Source organism: Phalangium opilio, unplaced genomic scaffold (genome assembly GCF_054372755.1).
Source record: "Phalangium opilio isolate 3A_F unplaced genomic scaffold, DU_Popi_V2 ptg000095l_1, whole genome shotgun sequence".
NCBI lineage: Eukaryota > Metazoa > Arthropoda > Arachnida > Opiliones > Phalangiidae > Phalangium > Phalangium opilio.
Window position 1 is genome coordinate 2,678,695 of NW_028324200.1, and position 7,476 is coordinate 2,686,170.

The 7,476-nt window shown below is 35.2% G+C and overlaps 1 long non-coding RNA gene across 5 annotated transcripts; it reads right to left on the minus strand.

Annotated features, from left to right (window-relative positions):
- Positions 1-3,657: 3,657 nt before the first annotated feature.
- Positions 3,658-4,481, minus strand: LOC149635074 (uncharacterized). Of its 5 annotated transcripts, none has more exons than XR_016372403.1 (5): positions 4,451-4,481; positions 4,288-4,340; positions 4,110-4,202; positions 3,768-3,986; positions 3,662-3,703 (listed from the first exon to the last, which is right to left on the minus strand). It is a non-coding gene; the product is annotated as an uncharacterized LOC149635074 (long non-coding RNA). The 5 variants fall into 5 exon arrangements; XR_016372402.1 differs by having other exon boundaries at positions 4,300-4,340; positions 4,451-4,480; XR_016372401.1 differs by having other exon boundaries at positions 4,300-4,363; positions 4,451-4,480.
- Between the last annotated feature and the right edge of the window lie 2,995 nt (positions 4,482-7,476).

Below are 7,476 nucleotides of genomic sequence, written 5' to 3' on the forward strand. Positions count from 1 at the left end.
GAGAAAAGCTATGACGGCAGATCTCACCGGTAACAGTTTTCCAAAATCCGCTGTCATTTTGGGGAGCTCTGCTGGACGCAGCCCAGACCAGTGAAAAGTCTGATCGTAATCGGATTATAGCTTCGTGTTTTCATGCTTTTTATGGTGCGCATATACCTTCAGTGTGTGTAGCCACAAATTTGCTTTGGTGTTATGTAACGTTAACAGTCATGTTGACAAACTAAGAAAATAGTTGAGGTGAAACGAGAGGATAGTGTTTACATGGCAACCCTGTTGTGAATATGGCTTTGAACATAGAGGTTATACAGTTGAGGAGTAGAAAATTGGGCCTTTACAAACACGTAAAGGTAACATCCCTCCAAAGTTTTATCTCTTCATTTCCCGTTTTTCACCCATCGGATGATTTTAATGTGTACAAGTATATCATTATTGGATGTAAAATGTCGTCTGATTTACAGTATATTTGCTATGCTTTGTATACTGCTTTAATATTTCATAAATTTTAACTTCAGTATTTGTTCGTAAAAAAAAGAAACATAACCATTTTTGGGTAAATAAGTAAGTAGTCCTCTTGACTCAGAGAGGTAATATTTTGGTTTTCCCAACTTGTTTTTCTTTAAAATAATTGGTAAAAGGGCAAAAAATTAATTCTTAAAAATAGTTCTTTACTAAAAAATAATCTAAAATATAAAATAAAATAAACAATATGGCAAAAACATTCCTTTCAAAGGCATTTCAATTTGATCCATCAAAAAACCCAACTCTTTGAAAAAAAATGTAAGAGTTCGTGAGAGGAAAACTTTAACGTTTCACCATAAGTAAAACGGTCCTTCTTGCAAAGAGCACCTGATAGCTATAAATCACGAATTCCTTACAATAAGGGATATAGCTACCAGTAGATGTAGGAATAGAACTGCCATAAAATATTCGAAGGTAAAGATCACTCTTTAAAATTTTATCGACTAAGAAGGTTGTAAGGAGTCCTCTCCCCAAAAGAGAGTTTAAAGGGTCAATCGAAATGGCAAGTTGAAGACATAATTGACTTTTTAAGAGGCGAATTAGAAAGTAGAGAAATGGCAGAAGCCATGGGGTCGTCAGGAAGAGAGGACTTTAAAGAAAAGGATCAAACGGAGTTTCAAGAAAGAGGGAGAATGAAAACCCGTCAATCAAGATTTGACCAAAAGTCAAGGGGCGCCTCTACAGCACAATTATCCGTACAAGCTCAAAGAACCAAAGTATATTGCATATTTTGCAAAACTACCGACCATAGCACGGCCAAATGTAATTAATAAAAATGTTTTCGTGGACAAAGACGAGAAAAAGTAAATGATAAGAGAACAAAATGGAATGACCGAAGTAACAGATATTAAATTTTTTCAGTTCAAAGACATGACTATAAAAAAAATTAAAAAAAGGCTTCTTCGTTTTTTCACCAAAATTACATTTGCATTGCTTTCGAAAGACAGATTATTCATTCTTTATATCCTTTTTGGTATTAACAGTTTTCGAATGAAAAGGATTCAAATAAATATCCGAGTATGGATATGGTTTATTTTTAAAGGTTCCTCTTTTTGAACTTAAGAGAAAACGTTGTTTAAAACGACTAAAAGCAACCGAAGTTAGAAATTTTATATTTCATCATGATTGACATTTTAAATGTCGGTTTAGGGTGCTTTGGTTTTGCGCCTACATTTATACGACCACGATTCGATTGGGTCCCATTTTTTGGGTCGACGATTTAAAATGTTTTATAAATCAATCATTAAAATTTGGATAAAAGATATTATTAACAAAAAACGTTTGGTATATTATTGAGTGCGTGAGAACTGTTTTAAAAGTTGTGATTGAATTAGTTTGGTATGACTTCGACTTGCTATTTATGAGCAAACGTATAACACGAAACACGTAAATGAACACCGACAAATGGTGGGCTGTGTATTTATTTCACTATTGGGCTTAGTTTCCAGTATTAAAACGTATTGTAGTTCAAATTAAAAGCTGCAATCCATTTAAATATCACTAACGAGGAACTGTTTCTATCATGGTCTACACTGGAAATCTAGCTCCAAATATAAACGATGTCGCATGTGTCTGTTATATAGTAAAGATTTGACACTGACCATTTTGAAAAGAATGGAAAATTCATGATTCAAAGTTTTTGGGCAAATGTAATTTTGGTGAAAAAAACGAAGATAAGTATTTTCTTTAAATAATTGATGCTTTATAATCATGTCTTTAAACTGAAAAAATTTAATATCTGTCATTCCATTTTGTTCTCTTATCATTTACTTTTTCTAGTCTTTGTCCACGAAGACATTTTTTATTAATATCTGTTCCTTCAGTCTTCATTTTAATTAAGATTGTTAAGAAACTGTTGCATTTTTAAAATCTGCACTAAGCACAAACATAAATATAGGGGAGCTTAAGCATAAGGGACCTAATATTGCTAGTTAGTGGCCTTTCTTTATCCCCTGCCTTTCTTTGAGTATTAAAATATTTAAAATAACTCTGAGAATTATCTAGAATCATTTCTACTGATATTTCAAATTCAGAAAAATCAGAGTCATCGTTTTGAGGCTTTCAGATGATGGCTTGGACTTATGTTACTGGTTTTCGGTTTTCGTTGTAGCAGTCTAACTGAGACAAAGTTTCTGCCTGACAGCATAGCCCACTCGATCCGCGCTCATGGACGCAAGCTGCTCGCGCTATAGAGAGCTTTCAGTTGGAGAAGGAGATGAGCCTCGTGACATCATTTACGCTGCCATATTGATGGGTTTAAAGCAGGAATGAAGCTGAGACCACCCAATATGGCTACCAGAACAGCGGTAAGACTTGGGAGGGTGTGACGTACTACACGTACTAGAGCTGCTCTCTATTTAATAATAATTGACCAGGTCACGTCGTCTGCTAAACTTAGGGATTGGACAATTATACGTTTTGAGTTGATGTCTGGACTCTGGTTACCCTTGAATTTTCTTAGTGGTCCCGTGGTTGGTTTAATTTTTAAACTGGTCATTTGCCCTGTGCCACCGCCTTATTTCCCCCACTGGACAAGGAAGCATTTCTCATAAAGGATAATGGCCATCATTGTTGTGTAAGAGACAGCCTGGCAGCCCCGTATTTGTTTACCCTTCCCATAGCCCACTCGATCACGCGTAACACGACACAAGATGCAGAGGGCAGAGCAGCGTCCGTGAGCATGGATCGAGTGGGCTATGCCCTGCCTGGCCAAGTCAGCTGACTTAGGTGAAATATTCATTACTTCTATGCGACTTAAATCTAGACATTCTTGAACGAATCATCTTGTGAACATTTTATAAGACGGGCTTCTGCCGCTGGGTTTTTTTCTGAGCCAAATTTGCTTTTTAAATTTAAAAAAATTAATTTCAACCTTTTTTTCCTCTCTTCAGAAATTTAATAATTGTAGTGTGTTACATATTTATCCAAAATTTATAATAATTAATTATCACACTGTACATCGCCTTAATTTGTAATTTCGTGCTTGGAAGAGGCTGAATTAAAAATATTGATTTGGAGACAGGGATTAGTGATAGTGTGATTGAATTGAATCTATCATTTATTTTACCAGCAAAAAACGTATCTTCGTAGCGGTAACCGTTGGCTGCTGGCACCAGTCTAGAAACAAGTGAATGAACCCTTCTGCGTAGTTTGAATTAATCTACTTTAAACATCAAAAATGTATCTAATTTAAACTAAAAGGTTTATTCTAAATAGCGGTTATAAATAGTAATTAAAAACGCTGTTACCTAATAAAAATGATTGCAAGAGCCGGGATAAAAAACATTGGTTGGTTTGTTGACAGGGTTTAGTGATCGTGTGATTTAATTATTCAATTATATTACCATTAATTTAAACAAATAAAATGATCTACATAGTGGTTATCGGTGGCACCAAATATAATCTGCACAGTTATCGTTGGAAAAATGGCCATTGTTTACTGTTTTGAGGTTATGTTAGAATAAGCACTAAATAGTTAAAATTTAAATTGTTAACCTATAAGAATTATTGGAAAAGCGTCATTTAAAAATATTGTATGATTTGGTGACAGGGTTTAGTGATAGTGTGATTGAATCTATCATTTATTTTACCAGTAAAAAACGTATCTTCGTAGCGGTAACTGTTGGCTGGTGGCAACAGTCGAGAAACCAGGGAACGAACCCTTGTGCGTCTTTTGCATTAATCTACTTTAAACAACAAAAATTGATTTAATTTAAACAAATTACCTAATTAGCGGCTATCGTTGGCTGATGGCACCAGGTGAAACACCTTAAAACGTACGCTACACGGCCAATTGGTCTCTAGTCTCTACATACAATCAGCTGTATTTAAATTTTGACCGAGGCTTAGTGAAATCAGTGAATTTAAAAATTATTGGCTAAATCCTAAATTTAAATTCTTTTGTATTAAATTATAATAAGGTCTAACTTACGAAATTAAAATAAAATGAGGACGAATTAACCTATTTATGTGAAAAGTTAAAAAATTCGCCTTAAGCTCGACAAAGCCACACGCGTTGTCTAAACAAAAATCTTCGCTCAGTCGCTCTATTAGCAGTAAAACAGCCTAAGTCCAACAGTACGTTTCTCTATGATTTTAGCTAGGATTAAACCACGTAAGTCCAACAGAATAAAAGGTCGTAAGTTTAAGTATGTGCTTAAAAGTACAAAAAGTAATACTTAATATTAATTGATTTCAATAAAACTTCGGAAGGCACCAAAAAAGTGTCATACCTTTCATTTAAAACCGTTTTCAGACCTATCGAATAAATAGTCTTCAAAAAATGGTCGAGTAGCTTTGGCCATCACTCTTACACATTTCCCATGTTATTCCTAAATGAAAATTTCCCTTTTTTTGCCAAAATGACTGAATTTTTTTATGGAAATGAAAACCACCCTTAGCAACTTTATTTTCTATAAAAAAAACTTATGGAGGGATCTCTTTGAAATTTGAACCACATATTAAGGGTCCGAATTTTAGTTCAGTGGATTTTTTCAAAACAATTAATACAATACAAAAAAAACTACATCCAAACAAAAAACCCTCCATATACATTAAGAGCAGTATGAGGTCTTATCTAAGAGAGCTATCGCTCTCCTAGAATTAAATAATTCTTATTCCATTAACAACAAAGTTAATAATTTAAAATTAAATAAGCTTAAAAATACTATGTAATGTTGTAAGGCGAGTTTGAGAAGAGCCCTTACAAAGGGGCGTGAAGATCGCGGGCACCTAGAAAAAAAAGAGAGTTCAATGGATGGCAGCTTTCGCTTATAAACTGGTAAAACACCATAGAGCTATGCCTAGCGCTGCCATCCCCAAAAAAGGTGAAAAGTCACGGAAACTTTCTCGTGCCCAGCCCGCAGTCTGAGCGTCGCCAAAGGCCAAGCCTATTGAAAGGGGGACACCCAAGCGCTTCTTTATACAAAGAAAGTTAAAATAAATTGTATCAAGGACTCTTCACTTCTCCAAAAATTTTCTAGGAGAGAGAAGTCAAGTCTCCAAAATAGCGAGCAAAATAAAACTGATAGATAATGCAAAATTAGTCGTTTCTTTTTATAAAATAAAGTTAAATAAAGTAGATTTTTTCAGTCGGTCTGCTTTAAAAAATAAAATTATAGTCTCTCCTAGAACAAAATAATAAAAACAAAATTAATGTAAAACAAAAAAAAGATAAGGGTATTTTCAAGTAGAACATTGAGAACTAATGGACTAAAATTACATCATTATAGGATTTTTGTCTAATATCAGAACATTAGAGGTTTCAATTCTATTACCAGAACATTACATACTTTCCTCTATCATCAGAACATTGATAGTTTATGTTTTAAAGCCAGAAGATTACGGTTTCATATTCTATACGCAGAACAAGGATCGGCTTCAATTAGTTCACGCAAAGGTTTTGCCGTCTTGGGTAATCCTCGTAAACATCATGTTCAATTTACCCTGGTTTGAAATTTGAATACACTGGCATTTTGCTAAGAGGCGAGACTAACTAATTAAATTCGATCCTAACTGGTACGTAACGACGATTTCTTTTCACTACGGCCTTTTTTCTCGGTTCCACAGACAACTCGGAACTTCTTCAAAGTTATTCCCAAAGAAACCTTAATGTTTACCTTATTTTGTCCAAAGTTTAAGGTTAGGGGTGTTGAAATATTGGGTAACCATTATTACAATGGTTTCTTTTACAGTATTTGTGCCTTTTTAACAAGCGTAGTGTTACATTTGTAACACTACTGACCTTGTATTTCTAATGGGACCGGCAATACCGCAACGCTGAGCCGAAAGACCAGGATGGTATTTGTTTGGACCTATCGGGTCAGGACATTGGAGGACCAAACATACCGTGGTGTGACGTGTCGAACGTTAACTCGACCTTCACCACTATACACGCCATGACCTGCTCAAGCTGGCAATCTTTGAGAACTCAACTTTGAAGAACTTTCGGTCTCTTTACATCGCTATTGTAACAAATTTCTTCTACTAAGGCCAAACGAGGCCAAGCGTTGACATTGACATCTAATACAATGACTTTTCCACGTCTAAGGGTCTGGCGTTAATATTAACTACAAAACACAGGTTACTTAAAAATAGGTAGAAGTAATTTAAATATCTTGCCATACTACGAGTTAGGTTTATTACGATACTATTAAACAACAATTCTATTATGTAATGGTTTGGCACAGACAGCAATATTGAATCACTATTAAAGGAATACCGAACTGATTTAAAATCTTACTTTTTTGAGAGTTTAAACTCTTCTGATCCCAAAAATATACTAATATTTAAATATGAGGGAAAACACAGAAAAAACACTTCGAAAACTTGAAATTTGGGGGAAAAAGCAAATTTGCGGAGAAGATATTTGGCGGGTTTTTCTTCTTGCTACGTCACTCACGGCATCTCGCAGAAAAGCCAAGCGCGCGCGCCCGAGGCTCCCAAGTATACCAATGCCGCGCGATCCTGAATAAAATAGGCTTAACGCGGCGCTGAGACACTAACAGGCGTCACGTGAGCGACATCAAGAGAGAAAATTTCTCCTTACTACGTCATCAAACGAAACAAAATTTAGCTAAGCCTTTTCCAAACACAAAACTTTGATTGCAATTTTACAAATTTCTACGAAACCAAATACAAAAGTAAACTAGATTTTTCAGGGATTTTTTTTCGTATTTTAAGTTTGTACATGACGAAAATTATGGCAGTAACACTTTAAACTACTACTACTAATAAACTGTATGTTTATTAACGATATTACTTATATCCCTCCCCCAAAATAATTCATGCAGCATGCATCTAGGACCGATGCCAGTCAGTCTACTAATAATATTTACGCACGGTCGCCTATGAATTTCACTCATCACCATTGTTGTTCACGGGTGTGAAGCGATGGAGGCGTCGGCGGTTTCTGGTGATCTCTTGACGTTATAAGATGGCTGAATGATGACAGCTCGG